Raw genomic sequence first — 14,886 nt, forward strand, 5'->3', positions numbered from 1 at the left:
GCATAGCAAACGAATCAATGGAATTTGGGGGCAAGTTCTGGTACCATATCATCGCTCCTTTTGACAGAGTTTCCCCAAACTTCTTTATAACATTGACTCAATTTCGTCGTCCTCCAAGTCGTTGCCTTTGATGGCGCATGTGTAGGAGGTCACATACTCATTTGGATCTGTGGTTCTGTTATATTTTGGAATATCAGGCATACGAAACCTCTTCGGGATTGGTTTCGGTGTCGCGCTCGGAGGGAAAGGATTTTGGACAAATTTCTTGGAGTCAGGGTCCTTCAATATTGACGGCACTCCTGGGATTCGATCAACTCAGGAATTATATGTCGCTACCTTCTTGTCGTTTGCCTCAATTTTATTTTCACCAAATTCCACTCGTTTCGTTAATACCTATAGCATTATCATTACTTCAGGGCTGACACCTGACTTAGCTTCGCCCGGCCTTTCGGTGATTTGCTCATTTCTTCTGGTGTTTTCCTGGGGCGGTTCGGGCTGAACTCTGCTGGGGACATGGATTTTGTTTTGTAGCTCCGCTATCGCCTCCTGCTGAGCCTGCAATATTTCGAAGATCAATCGTAGACTAACCTCGTCGCCTTCGCCTTCGGGTGCTCCTAGAGCCGTTGGTCGGGCTCCTCCACGAATGTTGTTTTCGTGGTCAGTAGGAAGGTTGGCGTCGATGGCCACATATGAGTTAGCATCGACTAGATCTACGACTGGGACCCCATTGGGATCAGCAGAGTCACCTCTTTGCTAGGCACTATATTCTTGTTTTCGTCATCATGGCCAGACCCATCCTCAACGTTCAAGTGAGCGGACTAAGAATTTTACATTTTTAACCTAAAGTGAAATTGAGACCTTAAAGAACAAGTGTAAAATAGAGTGTGTTATGGAGATTTGTATCAAACCACCACTATTATCCTTAGCCCCCATGGTGGGCGCCAAATTGTTTACCCTTAAAAATGGATAACAATTGAATTTCTACGTGGTTTTAAGGATATGTGCGTAGACGGTTAAAATTTCATTAAATCTAAATCCATAAAAGATTTAAATTTTACCATAAATTAAATATATATTAGTCCAAATAAATATCATGGAATAATATAATTGGGTCAATTATTTAAATCCAATTAAATTAATTTAAATAAAGGTCCAATATACCATTGGGCTAGCCCATTCTTCTATCAAATGGATCAGCCCATAAGCCTTAAGCCCAATAACGCGCTAGGGTTTTCTTGGAGACTACTCCACCCCACACCTATATAAAGGGGTCAAAGGAGAAGGCTAAGACACAAGCAAGTAAGCAGAAGGAAAGGCTGAAGAAGCTCTGAAGAATAGCATCAAGGTATCTATCCCCATCTACAATCTTTATCTGTGGTCAAATCCCAAAGGCGAATGCAATCATAAGCGGGAGGCATCAAATCATCCGTTCGTGATAACCCAACAACAAATCCTGGTTCGTGACGACCTTCAAAGTGTTCGTGACGCACCATAAATCTGAAATCCGTGAAGTTCAAGATCAAGCTCTCATGCTCTTGAACCATCGTTCGTGAGGAGAAGAATCAGAGTACTACATCTATTTAGATTCGAGATATTCTAGATATTATAACTCCATCACTTGAAATTGAATATAATATTTGTCACTATATTTCTTGTCTTGATTATTATTTTTTAGGAACGAAATTTAGTTCTTATAAATTTTGGCACCCCCGACGGGACCATCACTACCTCTCATCTCTTCTCTTCGAAGTTCAAGGATACCAAGATGACCTCAATGAAAATCAACCCTAGATCTAAGTCCAAAAGTGGATTGAAAGTTGCCATGGAGATTGTTGGCCAAATCAAAAGAAGCAAAGCCGAGATGTTAGGACAATAAATGCTTGAAGTGTCGTCCACAAATCATGTGTTTGGTTCATCTTCTCAAAAGAAGTAAGATCCTCCATGTACATGCTAGAAGAAGGGAACAACATCGTTGAGGTAGTCGAACGAACATTGGCGCGATTCATCCTTTCAAAAGAATGCCATCACCAGTTCAATAATCCCTTCATGTAGAAAGATGATGAAGTCTTGAGCAATGAATTTTCTCCAATCTCTCCTCGTGTCACTCCAAAATCTTCTCTCTATCCAAGTGATGATCCATACCATTATTCGTCCTCTGCGCTGGTCATGCAAATGATGATGATTGAAGCTTCAACCATATAAGAACAACTTGTAAATTTGACAAAAGCAGTTGAAGGCCTGACAAAATACATGAAATATCAAGATGATAAACTTTCCAAGTTAATGAATAAGGTGGAGAGTATGACGGAGGAAGAATCAATCCAAGCACCTATGAAGCTTCGAGAAATTCAAGAGAAAGGAGAGTCCTCTGCAAAGCTAGCAACAATAACCAAAGAGCTCCAAGTCTCTTCTGATGGACAGATTCATGTTGAGCAATTGAAGGACTTCTTCATAGGGGCCATCAAAGATAAAATCGAGCCTTCGCCTAAATATTTCCTTACATACGCAAAGCCGTACACACAAAGGATTGATAACTTGAAGATGCCAAGTGGATATCAACCTCTTAAGCTTTAACAATTCGATGGTAAAGGGAATCCCAAGCAACATGTTGCACACATCGTCGAGACGTGCAATGATGATGGAACTTATGATGATAACCTTATCAAGCAATTTGTTCGATCTCTCAAAGGAAATACTTTCGATTGGTACATAGATCTTAAACCTAGTTCCATTGATAGTTTGGAGCAACTCGAGCAAAGATTCCTCAATCGCTTCTATAGCACAAGGCGTATTGTGAGCATGATTGAACTTACAAATGCCTGCCAACAGAAGGAGGAGCCAGTTATCGAGTTCATCAATCGCTGGAGGAGTTTAAGCCTTAACTGCAAAGATTGTCTTAGCGAAATATTTGGCATCGAAATGTGCATCCAAGGTATGCATTGGGTCCTTCGCTACATCTTGCAAGGAATAACACCTAAAACTTTTGAAGAGTTGGCCACCCGTGCACATGATATAGAATTGAGTATGGCTACACATGGAGATCAAAGGTTGTCTGTCTTTGAAACTCACAACGAAAAACAAGTAGACGATGCCAAGAATGAGGGAAAGTATTCATCCGAAACTAAAATCGAAGAGTCCATGCATGTTGCAATTCTCCTTGATGCATGAGTGTAAACTGCAAGTCGCAATGCTCCTTGACGCATGAGCCTAAACTACAAGTTGCAATGCTCCTTGATGCATGAGTCTAAACTGCAAGTCGCAATGCTTCTTGATGCATGAGCCTAAACTGCATGTCAAAGCACTCCTCAACGTACGAGCATAAACTACTAGTTATGATGCTCTTTGACACATGAGCATAACTGTATGCCACGAAGCTTCTCAAATTCAAGTTGTCTTCAAGATATAAAGCTCCTCAAATTTGAGCAAAGTCTTCGGGACGTAAAAATCCTCAAATTTAAGCAAAGTCTTCATGTTGAAAAATTCACCAAAATTGAGCGAAGTCTTCAAAGTTGAAAAGCTCTTCTAATTCAAGCAAAGTCTTCAAGTTATAAAACTCCTCAAATTTGAGCAAAGTCTTCAAGATGAAAAAGCTCTTCAAATTTGAGCACAGTCTTTAAATCACAAAGCTCTTCAAATTCGAGCAAGATCTTCTGCGTTCTAAGCTTTGGAATAAAGACTTTCGTGATGGTGCCTTTCACACACATAAAAAGAAAATTCAAAGATGAGTTTGTGAAAACTTTGAGGATGGAACGATTTGCCATCATAATATACTTACATCAATTTCTTCATAGTAAATGGGTCTTGGTCAATCAAGGGGGTCTTTTTACCACGCCTAGGAGCATAATCTTCTCGCTCAAGTTATATCTTACAGCCAAAAAGAAAGGATGCTTCATGAGTTTTTTTAGAAGGTGCAAAGAGAAGTTGTTCTATGCCAAATCATAAAGGTTGAGGCACTCCATGTGATTCCCCCCACAAGCTTGAAAGATGAGGTAGGATGTGTAGTTTCTCTCCATTGATAAAAATGAAAAAAAAAGTTGCTCCAAGTGCCCCTCTTACAAAGCTGCAAAGGAGAGATGTGCCACATACTTGCTAGCCAAAGTTGGAAAGAGCTACTCCAAGTATCAATCTCCCCAAGCCGCAAAAATGAGATGCACATGTACTTGCTCTACAAATGTCGTAAGGAGGGGTATGCTCTTAGTTGTCTCCGCCAAAAATACTAGAAAGATGGATGCACCAAGTAGTTTCTCGTCAATCACGTGGACATCACCACTGTCTTCTTGGTCTGATACAAGACCGTTTGCACTCCTTCAAAATCTGTAAAAAGGAACAAAAAATGCAGTTCACAGTGCTTGTCGCACGATGCTTCAAGTCGACATTTTGCCATACGCCTCAACTCGTTATGGTGGAAGCGGTGTCAATCGCATGAAACTTTTGGTTCTAATTTCTTGAGCGGTGCTAATGTCACGGATCTTTAACTCAGCAAGTATCGGTGTCAACGACACGACGCTTCAATGCGGATGGATGGTGAACATTGTGACATGCACTTCTCTGCCAAATCTTGATGGATCGTAAGCTTCATGCACCTTTTCGCCTACAAAGAAAAGGAGAGTGCCAATCATCAACTTCTTCTCATGATGCGGATTGGAGAACTCGTCATGTATATTTTCTCCAAACCTGCAAAAAAAAAAAAAAAGGAAAAAGAAGTATGCTACCCGAACAATCCTCTTGATTTCAGCGCTTGATTCAAAGATTTGTTGCGACTGGATCAAAAAGGGTAGAACTTTGAGTTTTATGCATGTTATAGATCTCAGAGTCTTCTTTCGAATGCCACAAACGGCTCATGATCTAGACACTCTTGTCTTGAGATATGAAATTTACGGCGAGAGTGCGCAAAGCTGTAAGCTGAACGGGCCAGACATGTAGATCAACTTAAGAGCTTAAGTACAGCCAATCTAGAACGACTTTGGCTATGAATTTATGATATGTTACGGTCCTATGAGTCTAGTTTCAGTATAATTAAACGGCTTGTAATTTGGGATCTCCTACAATGAGATCTGAATTGTTTGCCACAGACGTACAAAGCTGACAGCTCCAGGTAGCTTCTGCAACCAACAAAAAACGTGAATAACTTTTTCAAAAAAAGAAGCAAGAAAAAGAGAATAGCAAAAAAGCAAAATGGAAGCCCAAGCCCTTTCTTGAGAGAACGTTAACTCCTCGTATTAGTTAATGTGGATACTGTAACAATAAGCCATATGAAGTTTTGATGAGAAAAGTTTGGAGGAACACCTGCTATTTAAAGTTATGTTAAGCCGGTTGTGCTTTCATTAACGTGCAGGAATTTTCCTTTCAAGGGAAAGGAAATTCCTTGTGTGTTAGAAAGTCTTACATGGTAAAGGAAAAGTTTTGAGACAACTGCTCAAAAGGGCACCACAACAAGAGTTTGATTTGAGTTAAAAGAAAACTATTTTTCTTGGTTCAAAGTCAAGAAATTTCCTACCATATCTAGCAGTCTCATATTTGTCCAACTTGGAATGGATTTAACCTTGGTTATTACTTTATTAAATCCATACTTCGTAAGTAAATATATGGAATCTCCTTCCTTTTGGAAGAAGTTAGAGGATCTATCTTATCGCAGAGGGTCTAAGTGTTATATTTTGACCAAATTACTAAACATGGTTGAGAAAAATATTCTATTTAGAGACTCTAAATTTCACGGATACTTAAGTCTCGTCTTCAAAATTTCTCATTATCTGTATCCCGACGGTTAAAATTTTATTAAATTTAAATTTATAAAAGATTTAAATTTTACCATAAATTAAATATATATTAGTCCAAATAAATATCATGGACTAATATAATTGGGTCAATTATTTAAATCCAATTAAATTAATTTAAATAAAGGTTTAATATACAACTGGGCTAGCCCATTCTTCCATCAAATGGATTGGCCCATAAGCTTTAAGCCCAATAACGCACTAGGGTTTTCTTGGATACTACTCCACCCCACACCTATATAAAGGGGTCAAAGGAGAAGGCTAAGACATAAGCAAGTAAGCAGAAGGAAAGGGTGAAAAAGCTCTGAATAATAGAATCAAGGTCTCCATCCCCATCTGTAATCTTCGTCTGTGGTCAAATCTCAAAGGCGAACGTAAATCATAAGCGGGCGTCATCAAATCTTCCGTTCGTGATAACCCAACAACAAATCCTGGTTCGTGACGACCTTCAAATTGTTCGTGACGCACCACAAATCTGAAATCCGTCAAGTTCAAGATAAAGCTCTCAAGCTCCTGAACCATCGTTCATGAGGAGAAGAATCAGAGGACTACATCTATTTTGATTCGAGATATTTTAGAGATTGTAACCCCATCACTTGAAATTAAATATAATATTTATTGCTATATTTCTTGTCTTGATTATTATTTTTCAGGAACGAAATTTAGTTGTTACATGTAGATTAATTCAATACAAATGATCATGACGTTAGATAAGCGGATTAAAGATAAAATAAATAATCAAACCAGTTGTGATGTTCGATCCGGGCTCGGATCTTAGATTAACGATTATTCTGCCCTCGACTCGGAGCCAAAAATGTACGAAGAGTTATGAGCGAAAATAAGAACTTTGAATAATTTGGAAGCATAGAAAACAAATCTATATTTTTTTTTATATGCGTATTATAATGTGTCCGTTCAATAAAAACTACATCCTCCCTTTATATAGTAGTAGAGTTTCACCCCTAGTACAATTCTAAGAAAGGTAAAGAATCTTCTTTTTAGTTAATTATCGATCCGCTGCCGATACGGGCCGAGATCTGCGCCGTGATATCCGATGGAGTGCAGATATCGCGGCCCTTTGTTGGTCGTGGGTAACCATTATCGTGTCTTCCGAGGTCTCGGAGCTCGTTTCGGGATCAGAGAAGTAATGTCTTATCAATCCCGGTGACACCACTCCTTTCAGACCTTAATACGAGGTGTTCCGGCTTTAATTCCAACCCCATATAATCGTGCCTTTGCTTCTTTTGACCCTGTATAGGTTACCCTAGTTTTACCCGTATACGCTTCTACTATTCTACTTCCCGACAACAGAAAACTCAAGGTATAGCTTAATATATTTTTCAACAAATATTGAACGAACTTATATTTATATTGTTTATGTTACTCCTAATACCCATGTACGTTTGAAACAAGGGAATGAGGTATATATATATATATATATATATATATATATATATATGCTCCGTATATAAGAACTAACATTAATAGGAAGAAATTTTCCTCATCCGTTGTAGTATTCCAATAACTAGAACCAAGGAATTTGTCTTGAAAAAGTGACACGCAGATGAGAAATGAATACCTTATTTGTCAATTGTCATGGCGCTAATGTCATCCTCTCTTCCCGTTGCTGAATAGATAAATACAAAGTCGAATTTTGAAACATTTTGACATTTTCATGGTGTTTTTCATGAAGAGAATATTCAATATCATTTAAATTTTCAATCAAAATCCACTCACAAAGGCTATTGCTAACACTATATATACCTGAATATAGGAAGCATTAATTACACAACTTATAACATTAGAGCTTAAAGTCAAATAATACAACTTTGGCCATGGCAAGAAAATATTTAGCTCCTACTGCCGTTGCCTTTATAATTTTGATACTCATCATTTCTCCATTTTGTTGTAATCTTTGTGAAGCCCATGATCATGTCTTCTCCGTCGATACGACAGAAAAAATCTCAAATGAAAATACTACTACGCTGCTGCTACTACTACTACCAACTCGCCTGCTTTCGTACCCATGGCAAGTGAAAAAACCAGCCATAGTACAAAAAATGTTACAGAAGAAGAGATACGGAACAGAAGTTTGCTAGTGTTTGGATTTGGGGATTGCAGCTGTAATCTATGCTTTCCTCGAAGTTGTAGTTGTCGTCTTTGTGCTTACCAACTTTGCTGCCTCGGGAAAAAGTAAAACACAAAAAACACGTCGATTCACAATTTAAGTATCACGCATAGAAATTAAAGAGCTGAGCCTGAAATATATATTTATTTATAATTCAAAAGCCATGGGACAACAGACTCTTGTTTCATGGCTCCTAAGTTATACAAAATATTTAGTATCTCTTGTTTTTTTTGGGCAACTTTATTTCATATGGTCCTATATTGTTAGAGCAAGAGACGTTGCTATGTAGTGTGTAAGCTCTCCAATATTTGTCAATCTTGATGAGGATACAAACTGTAACGTTATATTGCTTAATTTCGCGCAATGTGTCTTGCATTTAAAAAGAATTATGATATAGTTTGGTAAATTCCTTTTTTTACCTTCTATTTGACAGTATCATAGAATTCAGCATCGATCTTAAATATTAACTTAGGAGTTGTCACCTAATCGTCTAAAGAAAAGCAGAAAGTTAAATATGAATGATTTAAATATTTAAATTAAAGAATAAATTAAATTAACTAGCTGAGAATTGATTGCTTCTTATGGGTGAGAGATAATATATGGTCTTGATTTCCCCAATTGTTAAATTGATTAACTTTTTTTTGCTTCTAATTAACTTCATTTTAGTTTCATGCAATTAATTTAGGTCCTCTTCTAATTGATGGAATCTTTCAATCACTACCAACTCTTCCTGATCGAGCATAATTATGGATTTAGAAAATGCCTAACTAAATTGATTACGAGAATCATTTGTTTACCCCAAAAATAAATAATAATTAAATTGCGGTTTAAAGAATACGTACGTGATTTAATTCAATATGAATAATTAAGAATAACAGATAGATGAAGTAAAGACAAAATAAACGATAAAACTAATTGCAATATGATGGCCAAGTCTGATCTTAGATTGAATAGTGATATTCGTCCTTGATCGGACCCTCGATGCAAGCTCGGTCGTGAGCAAAGAAAGGAACAAAAAAGTAATGCCTTGAATAGTAGCTAGAAGATAAAAATATATTTTCTTATTACCTTGAATTGCGTGTCACACTAAAGAAAAACTTCTCATTTATATAGTAGGAGAATTTCAGTCCTAGTATAAGTTTAAAAGAGGTAAAAATCTTCTTTTTCGGTAATTGTTGATCCATAATTGATACTGAATGAGATTCGCGCCGTTATATCCGGTTGAGGGCGAGTATTACAGCCCCATATCCGTCATGCATAACCGCCCACCTCGTCTCCCGAGGTCTAGAAGTTATACTCGGTCTGGGATGCGTCACTTTACCATGTCTGATGTCGGATATATCGTTCATTCTTCCTGGGTCTCGATATGAGGGGTCTCTGGCCTCGATTACAATTTCGCGGATCCGTGCTCTCCCTTCGTTCTCTCATCGGGGAATCGGGGTAGACATTGCCCCCGATTTTACCCAACAGATAGTCCCCTTATTTTTCGTAGGGTATATTTATCGAAGCGACGAGAATAAGTGAACCCCGGTTCCTTCCTTCGTACGCTACAATCGAGTTGATGGGTGATCGCGTCCAAATGCACACTTCGTAAAAGGTATGAAACGGTCGTGTGTAATTATACTAACCCAACGAAGAGTTAGGGTCGAATCCACGGGGAGCTAGATGGGAGTTAGGGGGTATATATTCTAATACGTGAAATTGAATTATCTTAATTTGCACTTCCACAAAAAAAAAATGTTTCTATTTCTAATTTTATACTAAAGTTTGCAGAATAAAGAAATAAGACTAGGATAGTTGTTTTTGATATTTTTCAAATTGGTAAAAGCCTAGAGTATTGTCCATTACCTAGGTTTTTGCCTAATGCGATAGAGACCTTAATGCTTGTTTTGTTCATTGGGGTGTAGTATAGATATAAACTCTCAATTACTTACTCAATACCTCTCGGTCAGAGAGTATTTTTGCCCAATTTGGCTTTCTCAAGACCAAATGGGTATCACATAAAACAATTGATAAAAAGCTCAAGTCGGGTTATTACTATCTCTAGGTTAAACCCTTTAATTGGGTTAATCAATCTCTCGATTGACCCAATTTCTTGTTAGCCAAGTTTTCATAGACTAAGTCTTTCTTTCTCAAGTAGAGACTAAGTCAAATAGGCATGAACTAATGTTTGCAACCATTAATTCCACAAATTAAAGCATAAACTAGGCTAAATAACAAACACGCAATCATAAACAAGCACTAATTTAATTACCCATAAGGTTAACACACTAGGATTGGGTCACAACTGTAGTAGAAATCTAGCTAATCATGCTTGGGTTTGAAGAAAAAGAAGAAGATATACTAATTAAACTCATAATGTAAGCTTAAACTAATAAAATCTATTGTAAAATATACCAAAATATAGTAAACTTCTAAATGAAACAAAGAAAAAGTGCTACAGTACTTGTTGATGTCAAACCTTGACCTAATTTTGTGAAACTCTTCTATTTATACAAATCTGAAAATCTTAGACAAAAAGACCCCTCGGGAGGTTCTGCGGCCGTACAATTCCATGTGCGGTACGCAGATGTCTCCATCTTGCATTAGCTGCTATTCCGCGACCGCACAATTCTGAATTGCGGCTACGAGGCAATATTTCTATGGTCTGTAGATTTAGCAATGCGGCCGCAAGGCACATTTTTGCTATCCGCAAGGCACAAATATTGTGCGGACCACAATTCGAGGAACTCTAGACTTGGATTTTTGTCAACTCTCTGATCTTGGATCCGAACCCAGCTGTTACGCCGCACAATTCATATGCGGTCCGCAATTTGCTTAGAAGTCTGCTGAGTTTTTATTCCTTGATTGCGGCCGCAGATGGAATTCTGCGGACTGCACATTATAAGCTTTTGTGTCTTTTATTGCCTTGTGTTTAGACTACTCCTTTTTTAGTCAAATTTCTTCTCAGGAGTCCAACATCTAGCATTCTTGCAATTTTGCACATTTTATTAGTTCCGAGAACACAAGTCAATGCTTTTAGAATAAAACAAAAGCTAAAAGGCGCTGATAAGTAGTCAAAATCTTCACTTATCAATGGGTCAACGAAACATCCCATCAGTCGCGTTGTTCTGACTTCAGACACGTGTCAGCCGCCGGTCGACTGTCCTTGAATGTGAAACATCACACAATGATTGTCCTTCATCTATAAGAACTCTGACCCCTTTTTCACTTCTCCGCTTTCCTATTTCAGAGCTCTTTGATTTACCCTCAAATTCTACACTTACCTTTAACCTCTTCAAATCTTCAAACATTGCCCATTTGATTTTCATATCTTCATTCTCAAATTTTCATACTTTCTCTTTGAATATTCACCCCAGACCATTATATCTTCATCCCATCTTCAAATCTTCATATATTTTCTTCAAACCTTCATATTTTCCAGAATCCGATGGAAAATATTTCCAAATTTTTGACTCAGCAAATCGCTCATTCATCTTCTAACTCGGCCACAGATGCCGAGGTCGCCCAGGAGCCTCCCTTGAGGAGCTTCATCCCCAGAGGTTGCTCTATTGAGAATGACTTCAACATCGAGAAGTCTTCCAGTCAACATGACCGAGGCGATAGAGCATGGAGGTATATATGCTCCGTTACTGAGGATACACTCCCCACAGTTCGGGTAGACTGTAATTGGGAGGGCAAGGGGGTGGTCATCTCTAGGCCCAATGAAGACATCACCACTCACGTGGAGGGGTACCTAAGTGTTTACACTTACCCCTTCATGCTCGCCTCAGTAGACCCCATAGTCCTCGACTTCTGCAAAAGGTACAAGGTCTGCCTTGGGCAGATTCACCCATCCTTTTGGAGGATAGTAATCCTCCTCCGCCACTTCGTAAACATTACTGAAGCACCTCGGTTCACCCTCGACCATCTACTTCATCTCTACAGTCTCTGAATCTTTCGAGGGGGGTTGATCAAGCTCATTCTCCGAGCATGTAAAGCTTCGTTCTCGAGCATCGATGAGGATCAAGATCGAGGTTGGCAGGGGAGGTTCGTTCGAGTGAAAATTGAAGACCTCATTCCTCCCAAATTTCTATCGTTCCCTGAAAAGTGGAACGCATCTCGTAAGTCTTTTCCTTCTTGGGTATTTGGCACTCTCTTTTATTATTTTCCTAATTGCTTGTGTTTACCGTTGTGCAGCGGTTGTCCAGGTTCCTAATGCAGTCCCCCGCTTCAAGGAGTGGATCGAGGGGATATGCAAAAAAATGTCATACTTCGAGCGCCCATGGCGCCAGATCTCGAAGACAAGTGGGAGACCCATTCTTATGGTGAGGCTTTCTCCTGAATAATTACACTCACACACTTGATCTTTATTTCGCTAAGTCTTCTTCTTTCTCACAGGTTTGCCCAAGACCACCGAGCTCAGGCCATTGGACAAGGGCCCGTCTGTGCTCGCCGAACCCTCCACTTCGGCACAGCCCGTGACTGCCTCAAAGAAGAAGAAGAAGAAGAAGAAGAAGAAAAAGAAGAAGAGGAAGTCCTCGGGCTCCCTGGATGCCGAAGTAAAGAAGAAGAGGGTGGTCGTTCGGGTCTGGAAAAGCAACAAAAAGAGCACCAAGTCCATGTTACCAGATTCTCATTCCCTCTACCAGCTCAGGGATTACCCCGAAGATGACGACCTTGAGTTCATTGCTCACGAGTTGACTATCAATGAGGGGGAGCAGGCGATAACCGAAAAGGGTGGCCAAGAGGTTGATCCCCCTCTAGCTCGGGAACTAGAGGGAGAGTCGGAGGCCAAGGACTCCCGAGAAGCAGCTCCTGCCCCGAAGGAGGTGGATGGTGTCATCGACATTGCGGAGACAGCGTCCCACACTAAGTGCATGTTCTAAAAGGCTCAAGTTGATAAAGATAAATGAAACGAGACGTCACCGGTCCCAGATGACGCCCTCAACATGTTTTTTGACGGCATGGACATGACTGCGTTAAAGAACTACTCCGGGCTTGGTCACTTAGAGGTCCCAAAAAATGATGTGCCATCGGGAGCGGGCTAGCCAAGCTCGAGCCCGAAACTAGTATGGTAGTTACCTGCCCCGAGTGTGGATCCTGACCGTAAGAGAATAGTCATTCTTACTATCCCAGTGGATGCTCGGGCATTGTCCTCTCCGGTGAGTGTGGCCAGCTACCTTCGTTTCCTGGTGATCGAGGAGGACCAGGCAAAATTGAACGAAGTAGGCACATCAAGCCTCTTCAACGAGGCGCAACAGGCACTGAACCGGGTAAGACGTCTATACTTTGTGGATTTTTTCTTAGCATTTTCTAATGACCTCATTATTTTTTAGGCTTTAGTGCTTCATCATGATAGCTTCCTTCGGTCTCGCTTGGAAATCGGTAAGCTCGAGTTCGAGATCAAAGAACAGATACGGAAGAAGGACATGTATAGGGCTCTTAGTGAACAACAAGACTAGGCTCTTAAGGATCTCCCAACTCTCCGGGCCGAGCTGGAATAGGCTCAAAAGGAGGCCTCGTCTTTGAAATTGGAGCATGCCGATCTGGTCGAGAAGGTAAGGATCTTCGAGGCTAAAAATAAGGAACTAATCGTGATGCCTAACAACGCAACTTTGCAGGTCCAAGAGAATATAGACTTGATCGATCACCTTTCGTCTGAGATGGATGAGGTCAAGGCCGCAGCCGAGGCTTCAGAAAAAGAGGCTACAAAAGAGGAGCTGGCATCGGTCAAGGACCAGCTTCTGGTTGCAAAGGATAAGGACGACAAGTGGTCTCAGCTAAATGATGAACTCCGAGTACAGCTAAACTCGGTCGTCACGAAACAAGATGCCTTCCGCCAGGAATACACTGCGCTGAGGTCCAAATTGGAGGCAACTTTGATCGATTCCTCCGATGCTGAGGATATGCTGGCCTAGTATAAGGTTGATGTGGAGATAGACGATGCAGGCTTAAAGACGAAGACTGAATATGTAAAGTGGTTATACCGGAGAGAGACCCTCTAGGAGATTCACACCCGAGGTTTTGACCTGTCGGCAGAGATTGAAGAAGCCAAGAGAGTCAAGGCAGAGGCAAAGAACTCTATGAGCCTCAGGGTCCCGAAGGCTCCGAAGGTTCCAAGGGTTCCGACAGTTCTGGTGATGAGTCGAGCCCTGGTAAAGGCCAGGCGTAGATACCTTAGCTCTTTTTTGGTTTTCCCTTGTATTTTCTTTTATGTTCATTTTGAGGTCATTTTGTCGTGCCTTTGTAAATAATTTTTGAAATATATAAAAAAATTCCCTTTGGCAATACCAAATCTTTACTTTTTAGCATCTCTTTGCAATTTTTTATTTGCGTATCATTCGTAATGCCTTAGCATAGAATCAAACGTAATCTAGAGTATCTGTTCTTCGGAGGCCCGGATGGGGCCCGATTTCGATGGCAACTCTAGATTACTCGTGGCTTCGATAAAATCGAAGGCCTTTAATATGGTTAAGTGTCTTAGATGATGTTTTTGCCGAGGGTAACCTTTTAATGGGTTTTGATTATACGTAAGGGTCTTACATTCTGAGTACGACTTCGGACGTCTTCGAGCCATTTTTAGGGTGGCTGTAACCTTTCGTATTCGAGCACTAAGCTTGATGCCTTCAGGGTTTGATAGCCCGGGTCGTCCGAATGTTTTATCGGATGACAGTCCCCTAGTAGGGGTAGCCCGTGGGTTCCCCGAGTAGAGGTAGCCCATGGGATTTAGGATCTTGGATCGAAGAATCAAAATGCGTAGTAATATAGTATAAGGGAAGCAGAGATTCCTTTCATTATTTTATATGTTGGGTACATGATCGAAGGCGCATAAGCCTTGTGTCGTGGATAGAGTGGGATAGATGGGCATGGTTCGCATGACCATTTGACCCTTATAATGAATCCTATCCATCAAGCCTTGGCTTTTGACATATACATTTTTCCCTTGCTAAAGATTTTAATCTAGGGGTAATGGCCCCCAATATTCGAGGCCGAACTTGTGAG

The sequence above is a fragment of the Nicotiana tomentosiformis genome, chromosome 8 (genome assembly GCF_000390325.3).
Source record: "Nicotiana tomentosiformis chromosome 8, ASM39032v3, whole genome shotgun sequence".
Classification (NCBI taxonomy): Eukaryota; Viridiplantae; Streptophyta; class Magnoliopsida; order Solanales; family Solanaceae; genus Nicotiana; species Nicotiana tomentosiformis.